Source organism: Amblyomma mixtum, chromosome 2 (genome assembly GCF_055824585.1).
Source record: "Amblyomma mixtum isolate Tamu chromosome 2, ASM5582458v1, whole genome shotgun sequence".
NCBI classification, from domain to species: Eukaryota; Metazoa; Arthropoda; class Arachnida; order Ixodida; family Ixodidae; genus Amblyomma; species Amblyomma mixtum.
In genome coordinates this window covers 7,402,669-7,417,970 of record NC_143013.1, presented here as the reverse complement: position 1 = coordinate 7,417,970, position 15,302 = coordinate 7,402,669, and the positions used below count along the sequence as shown (strand labels likewise).

General features: G+C 49.9%; 1 non-coding gene across 1 annotated transcript; it reads left to right on the top strand.

The window, feature by feature from the left end:
* Positions 1-14,876: 14,876 nt before the first annotated feature.
* Positions 14,877-14,949, top strand: TRNAR-UCG (transfer RNA arginine (anticodon UCG)). Its single transcript has one exon. It is a non-coding gene; the product is annotated as a tRNA-Arg (tRNA).
* Positions 14,950-15,302: the final 353 nt, after the last annotated feature.

The window sequence follows — 15,302 nt, the reverse complement described above, 5'->3', positions numbered from 1 at the left end:
ATTGCTGAGATGAGCCTCGCGCAGCTCCCCAAAGGTGTTCGTCATCCCCAGGCCGAGGAGACGTTGGTTGGATGTTGCAATTGGGAGGTCGAGAGCTCTCTTATAGATTTTTCGGAGAATCACTTCGAAAGCGTTCTCATCGCATTTGCGCAGGTGGAGGTACGGTGCCGAATACAGGATTCGACTGGTTACGAATGCATTCGCCAGCCGCAGGGCGTCTTTGCATCGCAACCCCCCTCGTTTGTTTGATACTCGGCGGACCATACGGCCCACCTGATCCCCCACCTTGCGGAGTTTCTTCAGCGTGGTGTCAATCTTGCGGTTCTTTTGTATGTAGAGTCCCAATACTCTGATTTCATCTTGTTCAGGTATCGGGCCACTAAGCAGGGAGAGGGCAATTTTGGTTGTGCACCTTGGATTGGGACGTATGTGCACGAATTCCGATTTCTTCGGGGAGCACTCAAGGCCGCAGCGGTGTGCATAATCGTCCACAATAGCCGCCGCTTGCTGCAGGTTGGCCTCGATTTCTCCAACCGAACCGTGTGTAGCCCAGAGGGTGATGTCGTCCGCGTACAGGGCATGCTGCACACCCGGGACCTCACCCAGCAGGGTAGGGAGCTTCATCATGGCCAGATTGAAGAGAAGAGGCGAGAGGACTGCTCCCTGTGGAGTCCCTCGCGTACCAAGTTGGTACGGGCCATGTTCACTGTCTTGGACTCGGATATATGTTTGCCGATCTGTGAGGAATTGCTTGATATATTGGAATGTGTTGTATCCACAGTTCACTTGGGACAGGTGGGAGAGGATGATATCATGAGTAACATTGTCGAAAGCCCCCCGCAAGTCCAATGCGAGGACCACCTTGTCATCGCTAGGGTGCTCGACGGGATCAAGAATCTCTCTATGAAGTTGCAGCAGCACATCTTGTGCGGACCGGTGTGGGCGGAACCCGTACATGGTGTCTGCAAAGGCGTTGTGCGTTTCTAGGTAGGTGGATAGTCTGTCACGGACCATGGTCTCCATCAACTTCCCCACACAAGAAGTGAGAGATATGGGCCGGAGGTTGTCAGTGTTGAGAGGTTTGCCTGGTTTGGGTATGAATGTGACGAGAGCCGTCTTCCAATCCACTGGGAGAGGCGTACCTCCCGTCCAGATGGCATTGAAGTATTCGAGCAGCCGCTCGTAGGCCGGTTCGGGTAGGTTAGCGAGAAGTTTCACAGTTACCTTGTCCCTGCCCGGGGCTGTCCCTCGTTTCATTTTGGCCAGGGCCGCTTTGAGGTCGTGAAGCTGGAACGTTCGATCCAGCTCTGCGTTCTCAGAACCTGCATAAGAGTACGCCGGACCACGCGAATCCTGGTCTGTGTACAGATATTTGTCTCGGAGCGCGTCAGCCAGTTTGGCTGTGTCTCCGTTGAAGGTGTGAATTGCTCGTTGAAGATGTTTTTGTGTTTCGGTGCGGGTTTGGGTCGGATCAATGAGGGCGCGGAAAAGGCGCCACGTGCTCCGGCTCGACATTTGCCGAGCAGCGGTGTTGCATCGGTCTACCCAGTTCGAGTCGGCGAGTTGGGCCGCATACTCTGCCGCTTGTTGGGTGAGTTCCGCGATGCGGATTTTGAGTTGCCGATTGTACTTCTGCCGGCGCCACCGGCGGACGAGGCTGTGCCGGGCCTCCCAGAGGTGAAGGAGGTGGTTGTCCACCGCCGGGTTCGCCTCTGAGAGCTGAACGTGGTGTTCGGTATCTTTGAGTTGGCAGATGAGGTGTTGTGACCAGGTAGTGTAACCTTGATCCGCTATAGGGGTAGGGTTAGTGTAGTTGGATCTGAATTTGGTCCAGTCTGGAAGGGTTGCTTTAGTGTGAGGTCTGGTAAGGGGTTTGGTGCGGATTGTGGTCGCAAGAATGCAGTGGTCGCTACCGAGGGTTTCCTCGGTGTTGTGCCATTCTGCATATCTAATATTTTTGGTAAAGGTGAGATCTGGGCACGTGTCGCGTGCCACGGAGTTCCCAATGCGAGTGGGTTGTGCAGGGTCCGTGTGAAGAGTAAGGCCCAACGTTGACGCAAGTTCCGCCAGCTTGCGTCCTCGTTTTTCTTTACGTATGTATCCCCATAAGGGGCTGGGGGCATTAAAGTCCCCAACGATTATGAGGGGATCCCTGTTCGCCACCTTTAACGCCCGACTGAATAAGTCTGCAAATGTGACGTTTGGAAGTTTGGGAGAGCTGTAAACGTTGAGTACGTGTAATGGGGGGTCCTGTTTGCGTAGCGGAAGGATCGTCACCATCGCATACGAGAAAATCGCCTTGTAATCCAGGTCCACCGGGGAGGCCGTATAATTTTTATGTACGCAGAGGCAGCTCTGCGCATCCTGCTGATACACTGAGTAATTTGTGAGGGTGGCTGCGTCCCCCGGCTCTTGGAGGGCCACTACAGCAGGAGGACTGGGGAACGTTGTTAAGAAAAGCCGTAGGTCGGCCCGCTTAGTACGGGCCTTGAAACCTCTGCAGTTCCACTGTAAAATTTGGACAGGGGCCGAATTGCTGCGTGAGTACCATCGCGGTTTATGAATGTCCGCCATGATTATGATTAGAATGTATGCTTACTGGGAAGGGGCCCGCCTCTGAGCCGGGTGCCCCAATGACAGCAGGTTGCGTCACGCTGGGCAGGTTGAGGGCGGGCTCCTGTTCCTCATGTGCGACTTTTGGTCTACCAGCCTTAATATTGGGGCTGCTTATACGCTTGAGTTGGCCGGAGCGCCTGGTAGTTAGAGTTAACGAAGTTAAATTTACAATTGAAATAAGTTTCAGTGTTTTCTGTCTCGACATTTCTCCTTATTGCACCACGTACGGAGCGGGGATCACCAAAGAAGCCCCCCTCCCCTCCCCCCCACCCCCTTTTTTTTTTGTAGTCGGCCACCTTGTGAGATAAGAGCAAGAAAATCTCTCAAATAAAGAAAAAAAAATGAGGGAGCTGTTTTCTTCTTAGCCAGTTCTTCAGTTTGTTTCCGGCTCGGCGCTGTGGAGAGATCTTGACGGGTGTGACCCGAGGTCATCCGAGGGTCGAAACTACGAGGCATGAACGACAGCCGGTAATTCGCCGTCCGCAGAAGGGCAGTCAGTCCACTTGCATTTCCTATTTTTCTTCCGATCACCACCCGTCAGATTTCCTCTCTCTCTCTCTCCCGTCAATCGGACGACCTCACTTCACACCTGATCGGCGAAAGTGAGCCGCAGTGGTTACAGAGCAATTCGCGACCCGTTGAAAAACTTCTGCCGCGGGCCGTGGCAACTGACACTGCTTCGGAACTTGTGCGCTGATGGTGCTCTCATCCCGAGCTCGCGGTGCAGCAGAAACAGTAAGAGATAAAAAAAAACTATAGAGCATAAGAACAGGCTTAATATACAGGCTGTATCCGTTGCTTCAATCTTGCTGTCGAGTAGCAACTGAAAGCAGGCTTCACTATCCGGCATCAGCAGAAACAAAAGCAATACATAACGCAACAAAGCGAAAGAGAAGACACAAAATAGAGACTGTATATTCACTGCTTAAAGCTTGCCGCCATCCAGCAACTTCCAGCTGGTATCGGTTTGAAACACAATGCTCTGAGATCGAGAGTTGATGGCGGGAAGGCTTAAACACAGTGCTCCGGACTGAGGTTAAGGGAAAGGATGAGGCTGGATGGCAACTTAAACCGCGGCCTGGTTGAGCTCCTTGCAATCACGGCCGGACAGGAACGAAGCAGAAGACGCGGCGATCAGAGCACGGAGTGTATCTATGCGGGCAACAAGGGACGGGGTCGCCGTCGACGGGCCTCGAAATCACCGCGAAGGTTTTACGAGGTGTGAATGATCCCGGACAGGAAACGTCTCTAACCACATGCTTGGCAGGGAACGACTTAATTCGCAGGCGTCAGCGCAGGCGTCAGCCCGAAGGCGCGTGCGCTATTTCTGGCACCACCGCATGGCGGCGCCGGTGTATACAGTTTTCTTCTTGGCGACCGCAACGGACTTCCTTTCCCGCCGTGGGAGTCACGGTACAATTCCTTGCGTTCCGTGCACGGTGGCTGGCTGACGTACGAGATGTTTCTGACACTGACAGCCCCGACCACGTCGACCCGTCCAATGGGCAGGTTCTCTTCGTGGCTATATAAAAGCCGCCGACGTTGGGCAGACGTTGGGCAGACGTTGAGCAGACGTCAGGAGATCACCGCAAAGATACGCTCAAGCTTGAGGGACGTTTCTTGTGGTGTACACGTATAAACGGATGACACTCGTCATATATTTTGTCGGCATCTTGAAGGGAAAGAGAACGAGAGGAGCGTCTTAAAAGCGCTTATGTACATAAGTGACTGAACGGAGGGGGGAAGTGGTGAGCAAACTTTTTCGCGGTATGCGTGTGACGTCACGAGCGCCATTTTGTGTTACAGCGGGCAGCTTCAGCAGTGAAAACTGGAGCAAGGGGCGATAAGCCAATAAGTTATGCTTGCAGCACGAGTCGAAGATCCTGTGATTCTAGCGATCTATACGATCCTATTTTGTTGCCGCCTGCTGCATAAAATAGGCACACTTGTCAGGCTCGCACTCAGTGACATGTCGAAGGCCGTCGCCGGCCATCTAAGAGCAGCTCGACAAATAAATATGTGGGTCGACATTTAATTAGGCACGCCATGCAAGGGCCGGCATCAGCAATTCCCAAAGTGATAGCCTCGTCCCCACGCTGGAGGGGGAAGTAGTTGTGAAAGCTGTACCATAAGTATTCACCCACTCCTGCTCCACCCCAGTACACCTCTCTCCTCTATTTCATCTTGGCGAAAAAAAATATTTCTACTCCATTCGTTTGATCGGTGGCTACAATACACACAACCCATTTGTATGGCTGAGCCTTGCAAAAAAAGGGTGCATCATCAATCTTCTAGAGCAATATATAACGACGCATAACCTTAATTTCTCTCATTTTTCTCGTTTCTATGAGAAATGCTTTGTAAAAACATCCTCTGCTTTTTTTTCGTGAACAAAAGCAAAAAAAAAAACATGCTTCGAATGGTACCGCACCCCCTATAGCCCAACTGTACCCTCCAAGAGTGACACATAAATTCGCCCCTGCCCCGTGCACTAAAACCACAGCGCTATAAACCCTACTTGAACTTTAAAGCACTCGCGCATGATGTAACAGAAAGGAAACTATATATACTGCAAGAGGCAACAAAGTAAGGAGCACATGTGTAAAAACTCGGGCAGGGATGAGATAGAAACTCGGGCAGGCATGAGATTGGCTGAGTCGATGTAATAGCCACATGTCATTCACCTTCGCACGCTGTCCAAGCGGATACTGAACTCATGCCGCTGTCACTGTCAACAGAGTGCTGAAAGAATACGCAGAACTTGAGTCTGTTGCCGGTCTTTCCCTTCTAAGCGCTGGGATATCACGGTCGCAAAATGCAAACATGAGAAAAGATTCGGGGGAACTGATATCTCCGGAAAGATTGACGCTGGCTGTCACGTGCAAAAAGGAGCTCACTGAAGCCTTCAGCGTAAAAGAGAAAGTTGGGAAAGCTAGAGTTGCCGGCCGCATCTTAAGTGCATACGAGCCGCTTGACGAGCGTCTTTAAAAGTGCGCTCACGTATACAGCGCGTGTGCGAGAGGGCGTCTGCCGATGCGTGCATCACAGAGATGCCGCGACCTCTTCGGTGGCCGTCGGGTCAAGAGCTGTGGCCGCGAAGATGTGTGACCTCCAGTGCGTCGGTCGAGTGTCCCTGTTTCTGCTTCACGTGGAAGGGGCACCTTTTAACTGCGGATAGATGTGTCTGACTGCAAGTGCGGCAAAAGTTCGGTTTAGTACTTCTCGAGCCAATATGGCTCATGAATGACAGAAGCGGAAAAACAGAAGCAGGAAAAGACGGATACAAACGACAGCGCGCAGCTGATCTTGTAATATAGCTTCCAAACAATGATACATGTCAACATCGTGAAGTGTCATCGTCGGCGCGGACAACGCCGACGACGACGTTTCGCAGCTTATGCTATTAACAGCTGTCGCTGAAAAAAGGGCTAAAAAAGGAATGTTAACAAAAATGGTACTCTCCTTGGGAGGCTTATGTGACTGCCGGCACGCCTATCCCCTACGTGTACCTCTACAAACATGAGGGGCTTAGTATATTAAATCTATGTTCCGCTGAGGGAGCGATGATGATCGCCGTCTGGAGGCGCTGCAGGCAGCAGAGTGCACGCCAGCGCGCAAGCAGCATGCATTGCGTTCGCAAGTACAGGCAAGCACATAAAATAAGCATCAGCAATGATCGCACGCGCGGTCACGCACGATCACGTTTTGGCTACGATGAGAAAGAAGGAAAGACTCGAAGGAAAAAAAAAAACTCTGGCGTCTCCTTAGTCTCCTTCTTTGCCGATGGCGGCTATCAGTCAGTCACGTGAGGGGGAGCCCGGATACGGGACGTTTCGAGGCGTCCAAGAGGCCGTCAGCCTGAAAAAAAAGAATAAGTAAAAGACGGAAGAAAAATGAAAATAAAAGCGAGGATTGTATGAGACGCCGTGAAAGACTTGGCCGCCATAAACCAGTTCTTTGCTGCGCCTTCCGATACAGCATTGCGAAGAGAAAGAGAAGGCTCCGCGCCCCATAAAGCCTGGTTTATTTTTTTTGTTTTTTTTTTTTTTTGCTCGCTGCTGCTTTACGAGACGTGTTGCATACCTCGCCCCGTTGGCTATACGCTTCTTGATCATTTCGTTCGCGTTCACAACTCGTGCACGTTTGAGCCGCCATCCAGCGCTGTCGTGCGGGTGGCTGTCGCTGTCGAAAGTAAACTTTTCGAAAGTTTGTCGAGAGTTTTTCGAAAGTAAAAATTTATTGCGGTAAAAATGTGGCAACAAAGCGACATAACGAGATATCGAATTTTATGGTCGTGTAGTTGCAGCCTGTCACACATTCTGTTAAAACAGGCAAACTTCCTAACGCTCAGCATCGTGAGATTTTGGGACTTGGTGCATGGCTGATTAAGAAACTGTAGCACAGTAGAAGACGAAAGAAACAGAAACAGAGACGGACTTCACCAGAGCTGTTCTGTGACTGAGATTACGAGACGAAAACTGAATGGAAACAAACTTTAGTTTCCTTTGCCCACAGTTACCACGGCTTCTCTAAATGCCTGCAAGAGGCCAAGTTTCGGGGGGGGGGGGGAGCCACTAAGCACCTCTTAGACTGAAAATGTGTGTGCCCTCAATGCATACTGGTCAACGTTGATATCCGTGAGCTCGAATGCTCCTAAAGGGACTCTGAATACGAACTGAAATTGGCTCGTGTTTGCAGATTACCGTATTGCAACGATAAAGACCTACTTTCACTGAAAACGAAAGCTTTGTAAACTAGAAAAGGCTAAAAAAAAAATGAAATACATGTGTTGCCACGACCGGACGATTTCGCTACTAAACACCGGTACGTCTACAATGTTTTTTCGCGGATCCCGGAGGCCAGACTGCATAGCCAAGCACTTCAATATGGTCATCACGGAATCCTTTTCAGGTTCAAACTCAAGCCGTTTCGAGTTTGAATCGAGTAGCTGGAAATTTTTTAAATCCAATTTTCTAGTAAACAAATAAGCCTCTTGTTGCAGAACGAACATCGGTATATCCACAAAGGGCCACAGTATAAACTGAATTGTGGCCAGCGTCATTTTAAGCAAGCGCACAAGAAATGCTCTACACAAAGTGAGCCAACGGCCTGGAAGAGCAAAGGAACAAAACTTGTATACATGGTGCAGAAAAAAAAAACGGCAGCATTGTTATTAGTGGTGGCCAAGTGCAAACACGACTATTCAGGCTGTTATTTCGCAATATTTATATGCAGTGAAGATAATTAAACTTGTGACGGACAGCAGATTTGTGAAAAGTCTGAGTTAGAAAGTCACGTAAATTCAGTTCAAGAAATGGATAAGCTGTCAGATTGGTACCGTGCTCGGCAAAATTTCATTGTCGCCATCAGCCCAAGCGCGTACAGACGGACATCAGAATTGCGTGGCGATGTTCGAGCGAAGTTTCTGAGCAAATTTCGGCTTGCTTAGGCAGAAACAGCGAGAATTACAGCTAGAAGCAGTTCATAGTTCGTGCGAGGTTTTCTTTTACATACGTACGGGGCGCCCCCACGCTATCTTAGATGTTGCTATCGTAGTGTTCCGCTAATAGAAGCGAAAAAGATTGGTTTGGTTTGGTTTGGTTTGGTTTATGGGGTTTAACGTCCCAAAGCGACTCAGGCTATGAGAGACGCCGTAGTGGAGGGCTCTGGAAATTTCGACCACCTGAAGCGAAAAAGAGGCGCGCAGGCGCAGTAGGCACTTGCGAAGCTAGCTCACTGTCCTGTAATAGCGTTCTCAAGCTACATCTTTGAAAACCTGCCTTATATCTTTGAAGTTCTTTCGGTCTTCCCCGAGTGGCATCGAGGGTATAGGTCCTCTGGCCAGTGTTAAGAGCAAACGGCGCGATTTTTAGTGCCAAACGCCGTCTCTAGAGGGAACGGCAGAGCATGCCAACGACAACATAGAGTTTCTTACTATTACCTAGAGGGAAAGCTGACAACCCATCTATGGGAGTTTGCATGGAGGCCCCTCGTGACCACTTCTGCTACCATGGGCGCTCAAAGCATCATGGGGCGGTGAGCTACCGACTGCAGAACTACAACTTTTGGCCAAAAAATAATAGAAAAATAAAGCTGTTAGACAACTACAAATGTCCTAACATTCAATATCCTGCCTGTAGATTGCATCAAAGGAGCATAAAAGCATGTAAATGCAAAGTTTGCCCAAAATATGAGATGGCTAGCTTTCCTATTGGCCAAGTAATGAACACTACAAAAGCTAATATTTCGTAATTAACAGGCGCATTTTTAAAAGTAAATATGTTTTAAAAAAAATGTTGTTGATTAGGTACTTTAAGAGGTTTTTTAATGGCATTTCGGAAAACTGAAACCTTTTATTGGCGTTGTGTGTCGTCCCGTTTTCACTACTATGGTTTTTGCACACTGCGTTCGCGCGAAAGTCGTCTGCGCACACACGAACAACGTTTTCGGAATGAAACGTCTTAGTAGTGCCACTCTATGTTCCCGAAAAACTACGAATGTGCCGCAACAAGTAGCTCACCGCCCCATGATACTTTGAGCGTCCATGGTGGCTGAAGTGCAGCGCCGCCAGCTTTCCCTCTAGGTAATAGTAAGAAACTCTATGAACGACAACACGAGGCGTCGACCCGTGCAAAGCAGACGACGACCTGAAGCCGGACCCTCGCCGCCGGTGGTGAACGCACATCGAGGAACAACCGCCGGACACGCGGGAGTACCTGGGCTGCTACTGCTGCTGCTGACCGTCCACTGAGAGAGAGAGAGAGAGAGAGAGAGAGGGAAAGCGAAAGAGAAGAAGTGAGCAAAGCAGCCTAGACAAGCCAAGCAAGAAGAAGATGGGTAGCCAAGGAACCGCTGGAAGGAGGGAGACGGGAGAGCGGCCCGAAGGTGAATCTCCGGGTCCAGATTGGAACGTGATGACGACGACGCCGCATCGGCGCTTATAGGAAGCGCAACGCACGCGGCACGATGAAGCCGAAGGAGGGACGATGATGATACGCCGGAGAAGAGAGGAGATGGGCGAGAGGACGCGGAATAATAACGATGGGAAGCCACGAGCGACGGCAAGCGTCTTCCTAGCCTCCCTCTCTCCGTCTCTTCTTCCCAAGCATCGGGCACGTTTCTCTGGTTCGGCAGAGAAGGCGGCGGCGGCCTTGAAGAGGACGTTCGCATCCGGTGAACGTCCGCTGCCTATCGTCTTCCCCCTCGCCCTCTTCCGTTTCCCCCCTCGCTTGTCGGGATCATCCCCCGCTCCAGCGGGTTTCTTTTTCTCTTCCTGTTGGGCTCGTCTTCGTGCAGACGTCTGGGGGCGCGTGCGTGCATGGAATCGGGGAGATGGGCCTCGGCCTGCCCGCTTAACGTATAACGAAGCGGCGGAACAGCGCAACGGCCCCCACCGGCTTCCCTTGCCTTTATCGCGTCGTGTACACTCGGTCCTTGCCATTGGCCTTTCAGTCTTAAGGGGCTTCGGTGAAGTCTCGGTTACTCACCTCCCGAGAGTCGGCCCTTTTTGCTTTCGTTCCCTGAACTTGGAGAGTAGTTGGATTCGGATGTTGGCTAGCGCGAACCTTTTTCGGTTCTCAATGGAGAAGAAAACGTTTTCCACGAGCGTCTACCTAGGTTGTGCATCCTAATCGCGCTGAGGTGAATATGCCGTGTGTGGAGGGAAAGCTGAACTTGGGATTTTTTTTTTTTCGTCAGAGTTATTGTACCGGCTTGCATGCCAGATTTTCGACGACCTGCGCACCTTCCGGGAAGTAACATTTTTTCACCCGCTCTGCAGATCTCGCATGCAGATAACAACAAAGGCGACCTGTGTCTTCGTAAGCGTACCGGTTAAGACATTGATAAGCGGAGCGCGGTGTTCTGTTCTAAGCGCAATCACTCCTGTTCTGGTAGAAATCGAGAAAAATTGTGTCTCCGTGAGGAACCGCACAAGCGACCACAAGCTATAGCCTGCTCATATACCATGCTTTCCAGTTTTTAAGGACATAACGCGTAAACGGTGTTACAATGGACGTTTTAGTATACCGGGGACGTATGCCGGTTTAACAGACGCCGGCCGCGCATGCGCAGTGATGGCCCCGAGTAATTGTCTCACATCTCGGTGGACACCCGCACCGCACCGTATGGGGAGGGGGGAAGGTCGGAGTGAATGAAGAGAGAGAGGAAGAGGTGCCGTAATGAAGGAAATGAAAATTGGATTTCAGGCAAGTAAATGACGCAGTAACTGCCTCACATATCTCGGTGGACACCCGCAGCCCCCGATTATAGGTCGCCGGTTCGAATTCCTGCCGGAAGCTAGGCTCTAACTCGTAAGTTTATTCTGCACGAAATGCTGAATCGTGTGTCACCATCCGGAACATTCAGCGGCAAACGGTTGGCATGCTACGATTTTTTCCGACTCGCGGTGCCGACAACTACAACTACTACAACACTACGACGTCGATGGCTTTTCGACCGAACGAGCTGTACACGCTGTCGCGTAATGCAAATTTTCTCAATTAGGGGTTGTCAACTCTCACTTTAAATTCGCCTATACTGCAGTCACTACTGGCATGTTACGGCTCGTGCTGAGCGCGAGCGTATTGCATTCCTATAGGCTGCCGCACCTCTTCCCAAAAGCGCGCGGGCGAGTCTTCGTTAATGACGTCGGAGGGGCCGACGCTAGGCCTACGTCCATGCTTCGCATTGCGAACCGATCAAGCTTGCTGGCAGCACGAGGTCTCCGTCAATCCAGTGCATCGCACGCGATGTCCACGGCGTATGCACACACACACACAAGCCAAGGACTGTGAGCGCTGTTGCAAGACGCGTCGATGGCGGGACTGTCCGGCCAGACACTGCCTGCCTTGGCGTCGGATGATCAAAACATCACGGTGCGCGTCCTGGCGTTGCATCCCGAGCCCCGTAAGCCCCCGGAAGATTGTGATCGATCGACAGTCAATTTCCGAAGAGGGAGCGTCCGCTCGTTGCGCTTGGACGAGGCCGGTGGTCGTCCTTGCGTGGCGACACGACATACCGCGGTCGACGGGGCGCTCTCCGCAATCCTCTGCATGCTTCATTTTCCTGTGGTCGGGCGGTTTTGTTTAAATTGTTTTTTTCTTTCTTTCCTTTTTATGCATGCACATTGAAAGCAGTGCGCCACGTTATGGAGAAGGGTCAGGGCATGTCGGCATTTTAAGTTTTATTTAATGGTTCATTTGTTTTGAATGCGGTTCGGTTAGGGAATCGATGCTGAGCAGAGCCTCCTGTCGTCACAAATGAGAACGGCGATGGATATCGATACATTGCGACCACCTACGTTCTCAACGGTCGTCTGCAAACTTTGTTGCCTCGGAGCGCGATACGTCAAATATGTCTGTCAATGATTTCTAATTGCTTAGATGGGTTTAGGGGTGAAGAATGGGGCGGAGTGCTTGTGGCGGGTATTTACAACGAACTTGAAGGGGTCCGGCGATTACTTCGTTAAAGCTGCTGCTTCGTTATAGCTGCTGCTTCGTTATAGCTAGTGTTGACGGAGCTTGAAAGGGGAATCGTCATTCCTTCGTTATACCCATTATTTCGTTGTGAACTGTTTCGTTATAACGATGCTCGACTGCAATATTTGCATCTTTTCAGCACTCAGCTACGGGGCAACAACGTGCATGGAAGGTAGCGAAAAGGCTCGGATTTAAATCGCGAACAGTACAGCCAGGTATCGAAGAAAATAATAACAGGGCTTTTTGTAGGACATGGGACGAATGTGCCCCACTTGATTCAAGTGCCGTCTAACTGAAACGATACCGTGGAGACGAATCGCAGACACAAGTCGTCGTCAGGTCTCCACAAATATGTCCTTTCCCCGCTCAGGCAAGCGGGAACGGGACAGCGTGCCGCCGGCATACAGTTAAGTAGCCACGATTTATTTAGGCACCCTCATCTATCATTACATACCGTTTTATGCCCTGAGGCAATCAACATCGCTTTAAAAAAAATCCAGTCTGCGCGTGCTTGCAGGCGTGCTGGGGCTGTCGTCGTCTTCTGCGGCCTGACCACGATGGCACGCTATTATGTACCATATTTTTGTGTGCTGAATACTATCGTGCTATCAAACAAGCTATTCAACGCGTTTTTATCTTTCGCTAATAGGTCTCCTTGGTGTTCTCTGTGGTTTCACAAGAGTGAGTTTACAGTTCCACGAGACCTATTACGGCAGATGAGTAGCCGCAGTGGTTATGATGCTAGGCTACTGACCTGAAAGATGCGGGTTCGATCCCGGCCGCGACGGTCGAATTTCGATGGAGGCGAAATGAGGCCCGTGTACTGTGCGATGTCAGTGCACGTTAAAGAACCCCAGGTGGTCGAAATTTCCGGAGCCCTCCACTACGGCGTCCCACATAGCCTGAGTCGCTTTGGGACGTTAAACCCCATAAACCATAAACCAAACCATTAAGGCAGAAAAAATGCTCGAAGAACTACTGAGCTTTTGAGCCTTTGCCATCAGTCAGCTACTTCGTAAGACTTGTTGAAACAATTTTCAATTCTAAGGCAAGTTTTCTTATAAGTCGATAAGGCTAAGGTAAGTATACTTACCACATTAGAGGCTCTTTTACGAAGTGATCGGCATAAACGTGTACCCATTTTTTTCTACAAAATCAGTGGCCGAAATAGCTTGAAGGTGATGTCATTCAATTTCTAGGGTCATTCTCAGAGCAATTTCACCATTAGCATCCATGCCCTCGTTAATAGAGCTGCCGCTACTACTGAATACTATACTGTGTGTACTCGCTCCAAATCTTTCAGCACCGGATTTTGTTTAATCGCGCCCATAAAGCATGTCAGATGAGTATGCTTTATTTTCAGCAGCCTGATACGGTGCTCTAAGCTGTCATGTAATTTTGCTTTATGCGTACTTTTCTCCAGGCATCAAGCACGTCCTACAACACAAATTGTATTCAGCAAGACGTTAGCACCGCAATTGTTCTTCTCTGTATTCACCTTTCAACTTATCGTAAAACTTTGAAATTAAAATAAGTTTCCACACCACATCTTTTTAGCCATAGAGCTTGCATCTTGATTCTGCCTCCATTCTAATTCGACCGCCGGCCGCGGGTTCCATCCCGGACGCTGCGGTCGAATTTCGACGGAGGCTAAATTCTAGAGGCCCCTGTACTGTGCGATGTCAGAGTCGCTTTGGGACATTAAACCTCCATAAACCATAAAAATCGGCACAGCAGTCGTTTTTCTGCTGTTGGAAATATCCCTTGATAGTTCCCATGCGTCGAAGACGATGCGAGAACTCAGTTTAACCAAAGACTCGCTCTTTGAACTGCTACCTTCATCGTCTGTGCTTCATTCATTTTCCCCTAATTTTACCGCAAATTTAGTCCGCTGTGAGCGATGGTGTGTTGCAACAGGGCTCGCTAAAACCGAAAAATATTGGATTTAAGATGCGTGGTGACGAAACAAAATTAGCCGTAATGTCCGTTATAGCCGGCTGTCCGTTTTATACGGATCCGTTGTAACGAGCGTCGACTGTAGTTGCTTCGCACCCATGTGAGGCGCAGAAGTGGCCGTTGTTGATAAACTACGAACTTGTATGTAGCTGCTGCCAAAACGAAAGAATATGCAACTAGCAGCGCATAAGCAAACAACTTTTCGCCGCTCCTTCGATGCTGACGTCACTGCGTCTCTTGTTTGCACATAACTGCGCAAATCTGACCTGCAGAGCGGTAGCGCTAAATTCAAATCACGCGCGCCGTCTGCCCGGTCACCTGGCAAGAGAGAACTTCCCCTCTTCTCCCCCTCCCTCCCCCACCCCTTCCTGCCCTGACAGTGCGCTGTACCTGAGTTTTTGCGTAAAGTGAAAGCCACCCGTTAATAACGCTAACAAAAAAGCGCCTCATTCCGCAAGTGACGCAGATTTCGAAGAAGAAAAAAAGCGCGTTTTTCGATTTTAGTGATTTTAGCGCTGTGTTTTATCCCGCTCGACGGCTTTGCTTAATCAGTGAACGCAACGTAAAATGCCCGCTTCTTTGTAACAATCCTGCCTACCTGGCTTCAGAAGAGAGAAGCACGAGTAAAACCTGGTGTCGCGTCGCATCCTGGGTCCATTCGGGCCTTTAAGAGCCCAGAGGATAATCGGATACATTTACATCACTTTTGAAGGATAGCGGTGACTGAAGATGCCATAAAAACGCGTAAAAATCAAACCTCGCTCCCTCCTCAAAAACAAGGGGAAGACCGAGAAAACACAATTCTATGACGGCGCCTTCGTACCGGTCCGCGTGGCCTAATGGATAAGGCGTCTGACTTCGGATCAGAAGATTGCAGGTTCGAGTCCTGTCGCGGACGAAGGCATTTTTTTTTTTTTTTTACTAATAGTTCTTTTTATTTTTGTTTAAAGAAAAACCATGCCTCGCGATGTTTATATGAAGCGCACGCCATTAACAGCGCTTCCGCCAGCAAAGCTGAGTGTCGCTGCAAGTCGCAGATGCAGCTCTGAGGCGGCTCACCAAACCGTCCGCCGTTCTTATTCACAGATGAACTCATACGCACAACTATTGATATTACGTCGACATTGGCGCAGGTATACGAAGTTTCAGTATGTTTCGGGACCCGTTCATTACAGTCTCAGACAAAGTATCAGCATATTTTTCAGATAAGAAAGCTATCTTTGCAGACCAGCATCTCCACCGGTCTGTTGC